Source organism: Rhinolophus sinicus, chromosome 15, assembly GCF_057876585.1.
Source record: "Rhinolophus sinicus isolate RSI-liver-muscle chromosome 15, RSI-T2T, whole genome shotgun sequence".
NCBI classification, from domain to species: Eukaryota; Metazoa; Chordata; class Mammalia; order Chiroptera; family Rhinolophidae; genus Rhinolophus; species Rhinolophus sinicus.
Window position 1 is genome coordinate 72,047,614 of NC_142515.1, and position 13,457 is coordinate 72,061,070.

At 38.8% G+C, this 13,457-nt stretch overlaps 1 pseudogene across 1 annotated transcript in view; it reads left to right on the forward strand.

The window, feature by feature from the left end:
* LOC148755213 (testis-specific Y-encoded-like protein 4) overlaps positions 1-13,457 on the forward strand; it is a 43,216-nt pseudogene that overhangs the window by 8,290 nt on the left and 21,469 nt on the right. Inside the window, exons 2-5 of the transcript XR_016018952.1 lie at positions 1,981-2,162; positions 4,173-4,312; positions 8,465-8,588; positions 11,957-12,136. The product of XR_016018952.1 is annotated as a testis-specific Y-encoded-like protein 4 (transcript). The remainder of the gene's footprint in view (positions 1-1,980; positions 2,163-4,172; positions 4,313-8,464; positions 8,589-11,956; positions 12,137-13,457) is intronic.

The window sequence follows — 13,457 nt, forward strand, 5'->3', positions numbered from 1 at the left end:
GATTGAGTTTCTGAGTTCATTTAACTGCCTATCTGTGTTTTCTTGTATCTCGTTGAGTTTTTTCAGAACTGCAATCTGTGGCGTGCCAGCCACCACGAGTCGATCAGTACCTGAAAAGGGGAGTGGGAATGAAAGAAGACACTCACACAATATGATGCGATCGATCGGACTCCAGTGATGCTGAAGCGTCGAGTTTATTCTGTCCCCAGAATTTATACATTCTGTGGACGTGCAGTTTAACAATCACAAAAATGCATTACCTCATTAACAGTAAATCTTTAACTTTAGACACAGAAACTACAAAATCACTGAAACTACAAAAGATGATTATCCTATCAATTGCCCTGATAGGCATCAGCCTTCTGTGTCCGGGAACTGGCCGCTCCCACCACATTCCTGAGCAGCTTGCAAGCACCCTCCAGGTGCAGGCAGAGACAATTGCCTCAGGGGGAGGAAACAGGTTAAGCATAAACCGAGCCATTCTGTTAAGGCTCAGAGTTAGCTGTAACCATGGCTCCCCACAGCAATCTTGAATTCTCTGTCATTTAAGTCACATATTTCTGTATCTTTAAGTGCCTTCTCTGGAGATTTTTCACTTTCTTTCTGAGCTATCTTGTTGCCTTGGTTATTCATGGCGATTACTGGTTTACTATTTCTCTTCCTAGACATCTACAGGAGTGACTTGTGCAACAGGTTGATAGAAAGCGGTCTTTCTTTTGTTTGCCAGTACTTGTTGGTAGAATGTTTTATTATTTCTCCAACTTCAACTTATTTTTCTTCTTCCACACGGTAGTGCTATGTTTTCTCTGCACTATTCCAACTTCTCACACAATGGGGGGATTCCCTGGGAGACGGGCTTCTCCTCTGCTAATAGTTCATCTAGGTCACAGGGCTCAGTGTCCGGTGGGTATGTGGAGAGCTTTTGATGTTCCAAAGCTCTTCCAGCTCCAGATTCAGAGCCCGTGTGTTTCAGCAGTTCTGTTTACTCCTGTAGGTGACTTCGGTAGTGGGCCTCTTCATCTTGCCTGTCTGCTGTACAGGGAGTCCTTGGTGAAGTTATTGTTGTTCGATTTGTTGTAAATTCCAGGGGAGCTTTACAGAGGCTCACCTCACGCTGCCATTTTGATGACGTCTCCCGAGCTCCAGTTTTTGATAGGAGAGTCTATGCTTTTCCTTCACAGCATTTCGTTTTTCTTTCCACAATTTTCTACTAACTAGGAAGTCCAAAAATTAAGAATTACATTTACACATACATTGGAGAAAAGACAGCCTCTTCAATAAATGGTGCTGGATGAATTGGATAGCCACATGCAAAAGAATGAAACTTGACTGCTATCTGTCACCATGTACCAAAATTAATTCAAAATGGATCAAAGACTTAAGCATAAGACCTGACACACATTTATACATAAAGACACGTATGCTCCAATGTTCATTGCAGCTTTGTTTATGGTGGCCAAGACATGGAAACAACCAAGATGTCTTTTGATAGATGAATGGATTAAGAAGTTGTGGTATATATACATAATGTAATACTATTTGGTGGTAAGAAAAGATGATACAGGAACATTTGTGACAACATGGATGGATCTTGAGAGTATGATGCTAAGCGAAATAAGTCAGACAGAAAAAGCAGAGAACCATATGATTTCACTGATATGAGGTATATAAACCAAAAACAACAAAAGAACAAGACAAACAAATGAGAAACAAAAACTCATAGACACAGACAATAGTTTAGTGGTTACCAGAGGGTAAGGGGGATCAAATATATGGTGATGGAAGGAGAACTGACTCTGGGTGGTGAACACACAATGGGATTTATAGATGATGTAATACAGAATTGTACATCTGAAATCTATGTAATTTTACTAACAATTGTCACCCCAATAAATTTTTTAAAAATGCCTTGCTGAAGACTTGTTAGTCAAATTTTGAAATAACTTAATGGTGACGCATGATGTTCTGTGCTTGACACAGCTCAGAACAGATGGATCAAGAGGATAAAGGACATGAGAAAGTGGTTCTCTCCCTCCTCTGTATGGTTAAACATAAGCTCTTCTATGTTGCTGACTCCTGCAATGAGCAAGCCCGGACAGCCTATTGTCCAAGGAACTAACCAGCTCATCTTTAATGCAGCTACACATGTGTCATTAAAGCAGGTCGGTGAAGCACAGGGACTGAGATGAACCCAAGCAGAGATCAGTTCTTGGGAGTCAGGGGCATGGGCTGAGGCAACTTTGATTCTCTATAGAGTTCTCTAACCTGTGATGATGGTATGAGTGAAAATGTAAGTGGGTTTGTTTCCTATGTTCGTGGTTAGGACAGAGATATGGTCTTACAGAGGTGCACAGAAGGTCACCAGTCAAAACTAAGAAGTTATGCCATAGGGAGAAACACTATTCTGTAGCCTGGCTCAACTCAGAAGCAAAGAGTGAAGACAGATAAAGTGGAGCGTTGCTCCTAAGTGAGGGGGTAAGGACTGGCATAAGGAGACCCAGGACACAATGTGACTTTGCTCTTTAGATCCAAATTCTTAGAGTATGGGGCAAAGGATCTCACTTTGATTCAGTAATTATTAAGGTCAACAAATTGAATCCGACCTCCATCCTAGATGCAGTAGGAAAGACTTAAAGGTAAATATTATAACATGCTATAAGTGTTATAAAAATTATGTAAGGAGCACCTAATATTGTTACAATAAGATTAGATCGGGAAAGAGGTGACTTGAAAGTGGTGATCAGATAATAGTTGTTTAAGGTAGATAGGGACACAATTTGGCAGGATCAAGATAGAGTATTTTTGGCAAGCAGACAGAATTTATTGAGCACCAACCATTATTCAACCTCTGTACTGAGTCCTGAAAACTATAGTGATGAATGACATTATGTACATTTACTCAGGGAGTTTACAATCAAGCAAAAATGTAACCTGGGAATGCTGTGGTTAGGGAGAATGATAAATGGGAAAGGGATGGAGTCAAACCACAGATGGAGGCTGGCATGGAGGCTGAATTTTCATATACACACAATAGAGAGCTATGAAATGATTTTTCACAAGGAATGAAGTTAGACAAAACTCATACTATAATAACATAATTTCTGTGAGTGTGGAAGATAAAGTAAAGGAAAAAGGGGTCTGAAGGAACTTCGATTTATGTCTTAACTTGTTTTATTCTCATCAACTTGAGAAATAATCAGTGATTTGGGGAAAAGATTGGACATGGAAATGAGTCAGCTTTTATTCATTTGTAAGGATGGTGAACATGAGTCATAAAAAATAAAAACTTTGACATAGTAGCTGAAAATACACAAAACTTCTAATAAATAATATCTGAAGGTCAGGGATATTAGAGAGACTTAGCGGGAGGGATATGACTCAGGGTCTTTTTGAAGTTGCAGGTAAAACGTTGGGCAGAGCTTCAGTCATGGTAAGTCCTGACCAGTTCTGGAGAATCAATTTTGAAGAAGGCTCATTCACACGTCTTATGATTGGAGGTCTCTGTTTCTAATTGGATGTTGACAGAAGGCTTATTTCCTTAGTTTCTACCACATGGACCTCTTCTAACAGCAGTACAGCTGGCCTTCCCAAGAGATGAGGAAGAGAGAGAGAGGAACAGCATTCTCTTCAATAATGATAAATAAATGAGGATGGCTCTAGTCCAATACTACTTTATTTAAAAAAAAAACCCCATCTAGCTAGATTTGGCCTTTGGGGCATAGTTTGTGACCTCTTCTCTGCTTGAATCCCAGTTCTTTGAATTGCTGATCTAGAGCTATATCAAAAAAAAAAGAATTAAAGCCGAATGTACACAATTTGTACTAAGTGACCACAAACTGGGGCTTGGTGACGTTGGGTTCTTTTCCTGAACATTTACACACCCCGCCTCCAGCAATGCAGTCTAGCGTTTTGCATGTTGTTGATGCTGAGCTCACTGGTGGACAGAATCCATCTATGCCCATGTTTAGACAATGGACATATTCCCTTTTGAGGCATCTATACTGTTTTCAGGATTGATGTCAGCAATACGGAATTTCATTTTAAGTTCTTGTGGCACCCTGAAATATGGTGTCCCTAGGGACTTGAAGTTATTTAGAGATGCTGCATTCTCTCTTATAACCTCATTTCTCATGATGGACCTCAATTTGTTTGTTTGTTTGTTTGTTTTCCAGTATTCCCTTTTCTCAGCTTCTCCCTGTCAAATTAATACCGAAGATGTGTTGGGTGAAGCTCTGTGTTCTGTTGATCGTCCATGACTGTTCCTTTCTATTCAGCTGCAGAAACAATACTCAGGCCTCACAGTCCCCACCAGGTACTTGCCCTTTCCTCTGCTCTCCGTAATAGCACAGTTTTGTTTTTTTAAGAGACATTTTTATATACCGACTCTACTTTCTTAACTCCCTTTACTTTTCCTTCTGTGCCAACCAACTAGAACAGCAATCCATTAAGTAAAATTGTTCTCATTAGCAAAGATTGAAAGGTCAATTTCTACAATTTCCTAAAGCAAATGTAAAGATGTTAGGAACTTTGGTTGCAATAAGTGCAGAATAAATTAATTCACCTAGTTTTTACCACAAGTACTTGGAATGAGCATTTTGTAACCGTTTTGGGCCATTCTTATATTAGCTACATTGTCAGGATTTATGACTTTGATGCAAGATTGATTTGCCGTATACGTTACTATTAGGCAAGATTTTAATACTGCCAGGGATTTGCTACTTCATCCTGTATCATGTGTGCAGAAAAATGAAGATCTTATTTACTGTGGTCCTCTTTTTTACAAAAATCATTATTTTTATTAGTTTCAGGTGTACAAAGAAATGTAACAGTTAGACATTTACACCCCTCACAAAGCGATATCCTCCCTTCCCCAAGCTACTACCACTCTGACATCTTATATAGCTGTTACAATACCATTCACTGTCTTCCTTATGCTGTACTTCTCCCTCTGTCACAACATATATGTATGTGTATGTATATGTATTTAATTATAGGTGAGATGTCCACTAATTATTCTACCTCAGCTTCAGTGTCCACCGTAGTGGTCAGGCATCGGCACAGGCTCCCAGTGATCCCACTGAGAAGGCCAGTGCCCATCTGGCACCTTACGTAATCTTTACAACATTGTTGATTATATTCCTCATACTCTGTTTCATATCCTCATGACTATATTGAGTCTCCTAATTTGTTCTTTCTGATTCCTTCACCTTCTTGCCATTCTCTCCTCCCCACCATTGAGCAACCAACATTTTTTCCCCTATATCTCTGAGTCTATTTCTGTTTTGTTTGCTCATTTATTCTGTTCTTTAGGTTCCACATGTAATTGAGATCATATGGTATGTGTTTTTCTAAGTCTCAGTTATTTAACTTAGCACAATATTTACAAGGTCCATTCATGTTGTTGCAAATGGTAATATTTAATTCTATTTTATAGCCAAATAATAATCCATTGTATAAATGTACAACAGTTTCTTTATCCAACCATATATTGATTGGCATTTCAGTTTTTTCCGTATCTTGGCTGATGTAAATAGTGCTGCACTAAACATAGGGGTGCATTTTTTTTCAAATTAGAGTTTTGTATTTTTTAGGACAGATACTCAGGAATGTAATTGCTCGGTCATAAAGCAGTGCCATTTTCAATTTTTTGAGGTCCTTCCATACTGTTTTCCATAGTGGCTGCACCAATTTGCAACCCCATCAACAATGCACAGTGTTCTCTTTTCTCCAAATCCTTGCCAACACTTGTTGTTTGTTGATTTATTGATGATAGCTATTCTGATAGGTGTGGGGTGGTATCTCATTGTGGTTTTTATTTGCATTTATCTAATGATTAGTGATGTTGAGCATGTTTTCTTATGTCTGTCTGTTTGCCATCTTTATGTCCACTTTTTTTTTTAACTTGAAAATGTTTTGATCTTTTCTTTTTGTTCTTTTATTTTAATTAAAGTTTTTTGGGGTGACAATTGTTAGTAAAGTTACATAGATTTCAGGTGAACAATTCTGTATTACATCATCTATAAATCACATTGTGTGTTCACCACCGAGAGTCAGTTCTCCTTCCATCATCATATATTTGATCCCCTTTAACCTCATCTACCATCCCCCCCCTTGCCCTCTCGTAACCACTAAACTATTGTCTGTGTCTATGAGTTTTTGTTTCTCATTTGTTTGTCTTGTTCGTTTGTTTTTGGCACTCCCTCTCCTGGGTATCTACCCCAAAATTCTGAAAACATTTATCCATAAAGACATGTGTGCTCCAATGTTCATTGCAGTTGTATTTATAGTGGCCAAGACAAGGAAACAACCAAAATGTCCTTCGATAGATGAACGGAGAAAGAAGTTGTGGTATATATCCACAATGGAATACTATTTGGTGGTAAGAAAAGATGAAATAGAACCATTTGTGACAACATGGATGGAATTTGAGATTATAATGCGAAGCAAAATAAGCCAGACAGAAAAAGTAGAGAAACATATGGTTTCACTGACACATGGTATATGTCCACTTTGGAGAAATATTTCTTGATGTCCTCTGCCCATTTTTTAATAGTTTTTTTGGTACTGAGTTGAGTTTTTAAGTAAATTATGGCATTAACCCCTTATGAGATATATCATTGGAAAATACCTTGTCCCACTCAGTAGGATGCGTTTTTGTTTTATTTATGGTTAAGATTCCCGTGAAAAAACTTTTCAGTTTGATATAGTCCCAAATATTCTCTTTTCTGTCTCCTGACTGTGATGGAATACAGCAAGCTATAAGAGAAAACAATGGTAAAAACATTATATCAAGCTATTCATATATGATATGTTATTAATAGATATTCAGATGATGCTGTTAAATAAGAGAACACTGAATTTAGAGGACAAAGGAATTTTCTTTTAGTTTGTTTTTCTTGAAAAATTTAAATAAACCTCCAGTAAATGCATACACAAAAAACAATGTGTTGTCCAGTACTTTGAATAAAATGACCTAATCAGAGCTTCCCACCCATCAGGTGACCCATTACATACTACTGAGCTGTCAGGGGATCAGTACCTTTTCTAGTTACCCCAGTGTTCGCTGTATGAATACAAATATTTTCTATGTGTGCCATGATGTGTAGAAGGTAGATAACACTTGTCACTTGTAAATATATATATATACACACACACACATATATGTATATATGTAGACATATATGTCTATATGGCCTCCAGTGAGACCATAATGGTATGACTCCCCTACCTATGGCTCCGTGGGTGTTCCTTTTAGGCCTCACCATATCCTGCGTTCTTGTGTGGGGAGCAGGAGCAGAGACCCCCACAGTCCGCCCCGCCTGAAAGATGGCGCGGCGAGAAGGCCTCCGCGCACGACAGTTATTATAGTCATTATTTATGATAAGTTCTTTTTTATGTTTTCTCTCTGCGTTTTTATGTTTTCTACCTCTTTGTTGAAGTTCTCCCTGAGAACATTGAGCATCCTTATAACCAGTGATTTGAATTCTACATCTGGTAGATTTCTTGTGTTCGTTTTGTTTAAGTCTTTTTCTGGACCTTTGTCTGTTCTTTCATTTACCAAATATTTCTTTGTCTCCCCATTTTGGTTGCCCCCCTATGTTTGTTTCTATGTAAGGCTGCTATGCCTCCCAGTCTTAGCAGAGTAGGCTTACGTAGTAGGTGTCCTGTGGGACCCAGTGGTGCAGACTCCTTGGTCACCAGAGCTGGGTGTTTCAGGTGTGTCCCCTGTGTGCCATACGTGTACCTACCTCTTGTAGTTGAGACTTGATCACTGCTTACAAGTCAATGAGAAAGATTGACTGGCTGTGAGGACTGGCTGTGACTACAGTATAGGAGCTGTCGTGTGGGGGCTGACCCTACAGAGCACAATTCAGTTTAGTGGGGGTTCAGCTGCCTGTCAGATCAGCCCTTTAGATTTGTCATCCTTGGAGATGGCTGTGTAATGCTCTGGCTCTGTTTAAAGCTGGTAACTGGGCCTGCCAGCCCCAGGGCCTTCTGAAGAAGGCCTCATTGCAGACCAGGTTCAGCTGCAGTCTGTGCCCTGCCTGACGGCACCGGGCATGAGACTCCCATTAATCCGCAGATGGCTGCCACCTGCACTGTACTTGGAGTTGCCTTGAGAGGCCAAGCTCTGAACTGAGGCCAGCTGCCACCAATGCCGGGCTTAGGGCCGCTCAGGCACTGATAAGGGTCATGCTGAAGCCAGATGTTGCTTGTTTGGGTTTTGTGAACATATGAGAGATTTTAGGAATGTCCTAGCATGAGTGAAAGTAGGCCATTTTAATGGAAAAGCGGTTTGGGTGTGCCTGAAATTTGGGTACGGCAGGGCTTCACAATCACCAGGGCAAATGAACGGCATTAGCCAGTTTGATGAGACTCAGGTGAGACGTCTGTGTGCGTCTGCATGCAGGGAGGGGGAGGGCTCAACAAACTAATAATCGCTTTCACCTGCTCTTCGGTCCAGGAGAAAGCAGCCCCTTCAGCCTTCAATCTGAAGCCAGAAAACTCGGTTCCTCCCCATATGTTCCTGGTACCTTCTGAGCTGCTATTCCAGTGCTGGAGCTCAGAGCCAGTGATTCCGTTGGTGGGTAAGTCCATATGTGTTCCCTTTAAGAGGCGTGCCTGGCAGTGCAGCCGCCCTCTATCACACTCAGTCATAATCTCCCCTGGTCTTCACAGCCAGAAGTCTGGGGACTTCTCTCCCCAGCATTGGAGCCCTGGGATGGGGAGCGGCTGGGACACCTCCCACCTCTGGGGAGGGAAACTGCAGTTGAGATATACCTCCGAATTTTTAATGGTCACATTCAAGTGTTGGAACAGCCCATTCCATGTTTCTGGTTTCTACCTCTTTAACTAGTCTCAAGTTGGCTTCTTGTGTATGTTTGTAGGGGCAGGGCTTTCGGTACAGCTGGAATTCAGATGATTCTGAACAATGTTTTTCTTGGTTTAGTTGTAATTGATGTGGTCCTGAGAATTGAGCACAGTGTTTACCTGCTCTGCTATTTTGACCAGAAATTCCCAAGCTATTTAACTCTAGAGGAAAGGTGATTTAATCCTCCAGCGTGAAGAAGCTTCTCTCAATTGTATTTGAGGTAATAAAACCGTAAGAGATGATTTTCTGCCACAACGTAATGAATATTTTATAGGAGAAAAATTTCCAGGTTGTGGAGTGTGAATCAAGGCTGAATAGAGAAAAACGCAGCTCCTGAGAACAGGAAGCAGGAGAATGTGGCAAATTATAGTTAAGTAAATGCGAGATCTTAAGATGACATGGAGAGTTTCACTTCCTGGGAAGGTGAGAGGCGGAGTCAATATTGTAGCTGAGAGTGTTACAAAATAAGCATCTTTGGCTCAACTATGATGGTCACCCTGACATTACTGTCATGCAGGGTGTTGTGCGGGAGACCCTGCTCGCTGCGCCATTTTTCGTGCGGGAGACCCTTCTCGCTGAGCCATTTGTCTTTGATAAGATGGCCATTTCATAAAAGTCCTTAAAGTCAGCATGAGATACCAAAGGAAACTAAGTTTGGAAACAAAAGAAATTAGAGAATTCATTCCATAAGTTCTAAAATTGTTGTTTTCAGTAAATGTTACACGGAATTTGAAATATAAATTATTTTTTATATCTAATATTTCTGTGGCTGTTAAATTATTTTTTTCTGTTTAATATCATATTTCATGTTGAAGGTTCATTCTACATCATTTCTTAGAGGATTTTGATATAGCTTCTTACATGAGCAGATCAAGAAACTTTGCGATGTTTGTAAAGTAGAGGATACGAGAAGTATAGGCATACTAGTAGGCCACATTGGTGTGGAAAGTAATGAATATTTTTATGAATTGATATTCTGTCATTGCATATCCCAGTTGATCGATTCATAACACTTCATCTGTTGACAAATGCATTATGCATTCAACAGAACTCTCCTCACAACTGTGTACTTGCTGAATTACAGGAAAAATTGAAGAACATGATAAATACTTGTAGCATGATGGTATAAATGTTTCTGATGTATTGCAGTCAAGATATGCTGTTGATTCTATCCTCAGGTTTCCCATTGATCCAGTCTTCAGATAAAAAATATTATCTCTGACATGCTCAGTCTTCTTACTCATTCCTTTGTGTGTGTTTTTTTCATTTTACAAATGTAATTGATGGATTTGATGTAAATAGTATAGATGTCATTGTTTGTATCCATATTTGAGAAAAAAAGATGTTTACAAGAATAAGAAAAAGACATTCAAAAAATGTGTGCTTTAATTGAGATGTTTCTACTTCTGTTTTGACACCCTAAATTTCCCAGTTTGGAATTCCTTATTTAATCGGCTTTCCCAGTAGTTAATTATCACACACGGAGAATTTTCCAGTATTCTGAAATGCTCATTTGAATGTTGCCCTTTACCTAATTTGCTAACATGTCGACTATGGTTTAACTTGACGTCATGTTAGTGTTACACGAATGACGTTAAGCCAACCTGATGTTCTGATTAGCAGACTATGTGTGTGTGTGCAGGCAAGCACGCTTATGGTGTCTTTGATTATTTAAAGTGGTGGGAGTAATTAATCACAATGAATAGTTGGTAGACACAATCTTCGAAAACTGTAATTCTGAAAGTTTTGGGCCTTAGGGTCCTTTTATACTATTAAGAATTTAAAAAAACAAAAAACAGAAAGAATTATTGAGAATGCCAAAGAATTTTGTGTAAGTTGGGAGTATCTGTTGATACTCTGTTTCCCCAAAAATAAGGCCTAGCCAGACAATCAGCTATACTGCATCTTTTGGAGCAAAAATCAATGTAAGACCTGGTCTTATTTTATGTTCGATAAGACCTGGTTTATAATTTAGTAAAATAAGACGAGGTCTTACATTAATTTTTGCTCCAAAAGACGCATTAGAACTGATTGTCCAGTTAGGTGTGATTTTCGGGGAAACACGATATTTACAATATTAGAAATTATAACAGAAAAATTTAAAGTGCAAGCACACCCATCATGCACATTCCATCCGCCCTTAGAGAGATGACCCAGTAACCACTAGAGCTATGATGTTACCATGGCTGTGGAACACTCTATGGGACACTGATCAAGAGAATGAGAGTGAAAGTGGCAAATAACATTTAGTATTCCTGAGAAGGTAGTTTTGACCTCTTCAGGCCCCTGAACTCATACATCTTGGGACTTCAGGGACTCTCATGTGACATTGAGAACTACCTTTGGAAGCCCCATACGGTGTTCATGGATGTGACATGATGAAGCTACTCCTCATGAAGAAACAGGCTTTAAAGCTTCACCTCTATAGTCGTTTCTTTTGTCTTGCCCTTGTCTTAAAAACTTAATCTGAGAGTTTTGTTTTCTATAAAAGGAAAATAATTTTGTTATATATTCCCTTTCTGTCTTGTGACACTCTGTACCCTTTGGAGGTAGCTAGTTTGGACCTAATCTGATCCTATATTTCCTTGGTAGCAGTAAGATCACCCAAGGCTGTCCTTTGTCATATGAAGTTCTGTTTACTTGAGGCTTAAAGGATGAATTCTGAAGATATTTGTGCATTTAGAAAAGACCATTTCCTTGGAATAAGTGGTCTCTTATTTGAAGTGGTACCATTCATTAAAAGTTTTTTAAACCCATGTTTTACATGCATATTTAAACTTAAAATAGGTGGTTGGACATAACTTTTGATAATAACAAAGAAATTCATACCCTGAACAATCTTAACTATTAAGAAGCAAAGCTCTGACCTGAAACAAATTATGTAACAGAAATTGCTGAGTGGCAACACTTAATTGAACTTATCTATGTGAATGGCAAGTATAAGACACCTAAAGTAACATGTGCAATGAAGGAGTAGCGTGTTTTGGGAAAGGGAGGACATGGGACTGCTTATCTGAAGAAGGAAGTTTTACACGATTGTCAAATTTGTGTTATCATTTCCATTTTACTCAATGAAAACTTCAGATTCTTCAGAATGGGATCCTACTGCTTTGAGCTTCAGTTATGACACTCGTGAAAGATCCAGGGATTGGAAAGTTGATGATCAATGTCCATTTGCATCACACTCAATGACGCAAAATCTGTCAGCATCCACAGAGTTTGGACACATGATCTTAGTAGATAAAGAAAAGACTCATATTGGAGGTGTCTTTCTATTAGGATATTATAGGCTCTGTGACTTGTGTGAATCACAGCTACCAGGAAACAGAGACAGCAAAGAACATAAAAAAAAAAGAAACAGAAAGAGTTTAACCCTAGACCACCTCTGTGTGGCTTCACCATAGTTTTCTGACTTTCCAAAAGTCATTTTGTGGCAAACTCTACTTTATATTCACTCCATTTATTCAACAGATACACAAACGGAATACCTTTCAGCAAGACATTTGCATTCTTCCTGTAACTACAGTAACATATACGTAAAATAAGAAAGACAATGAGTTGACAGCATGATTTCCTTTAGAGTAACAGTTAGCCTACACGGGGAGTGGGCAGGGGGATTATATGTAGAACGTTGGGAGCAGATTGGAAACATAGGCAGAGATCTAAAGATTGATTACTGAGAGGACACGTGGTTTCTTAGCTTTAGTTTTATAGCCCTGAGTTAATTCCCAAGTATCAGTTATAACTCTATTCAGTGTAACTGAAAAAGCACCTTCTGAAACCAAATATTAAAATATTTCTTGGATTTTCTATAGCTTTATGTATCTCAGAGTGGACATTTCCAGCCGTAATGGATTTTGCTGAGAATTTGCTGCATTGTACTTCCTTCGCAGCTGTGTCCACATAGTTTGTCCCCTCTTATCTTGGTTCTTCCTTAAAGCCCATTGCTGAATCCTCAAAGATTAAAGGAAATTTGTCAGAATAGTAGAGGAAAACATTTCAGATATGAGGAAAGGTGTACACTTACAAAGGCGTAAACAGTAACACAAATTCTGGAAACTGTGAACGATGTTGCAGTTGAATCTTAGGGTGCTGTTCAAAGGTACTCTTAGGAGGTAGACAACAGAGTACATCATGACTAGATATGTCTGTCCGGTATTTATTTGTTTTGTTCTGTTTCTGACTGTATTTTCATTGAAATTGGGTGAATGAATTTGTGAATGGATTTTGACATGTTTATATGCCTTCAGCTTTGTGACATTTGTTATTTTCCAAATGGTTTGTTGAAGTTTTAGATAATCACAAGTATTTTTTAAGTCAATGTTCAGTCAAAGATTAAGCTTAATTTAAAGTCTCAATTGATAACAAGTTATTTTGTTTCTATAGAGATTATAGTTTTTATCTAAATATCCTGAGTAGTTCATTTTATCTAATATATAGATTTATCTATAGAACTACATTTAAGCATGAAATCACAGAAAGAGCAAGTGAGGCTTGATGGAAGTGAAAAGAACCACTGTCATGTATGTGAAAATTTACTTTTAAATTTCTAGAATAATGTCGTTTTTAATGCATCAATAACGTA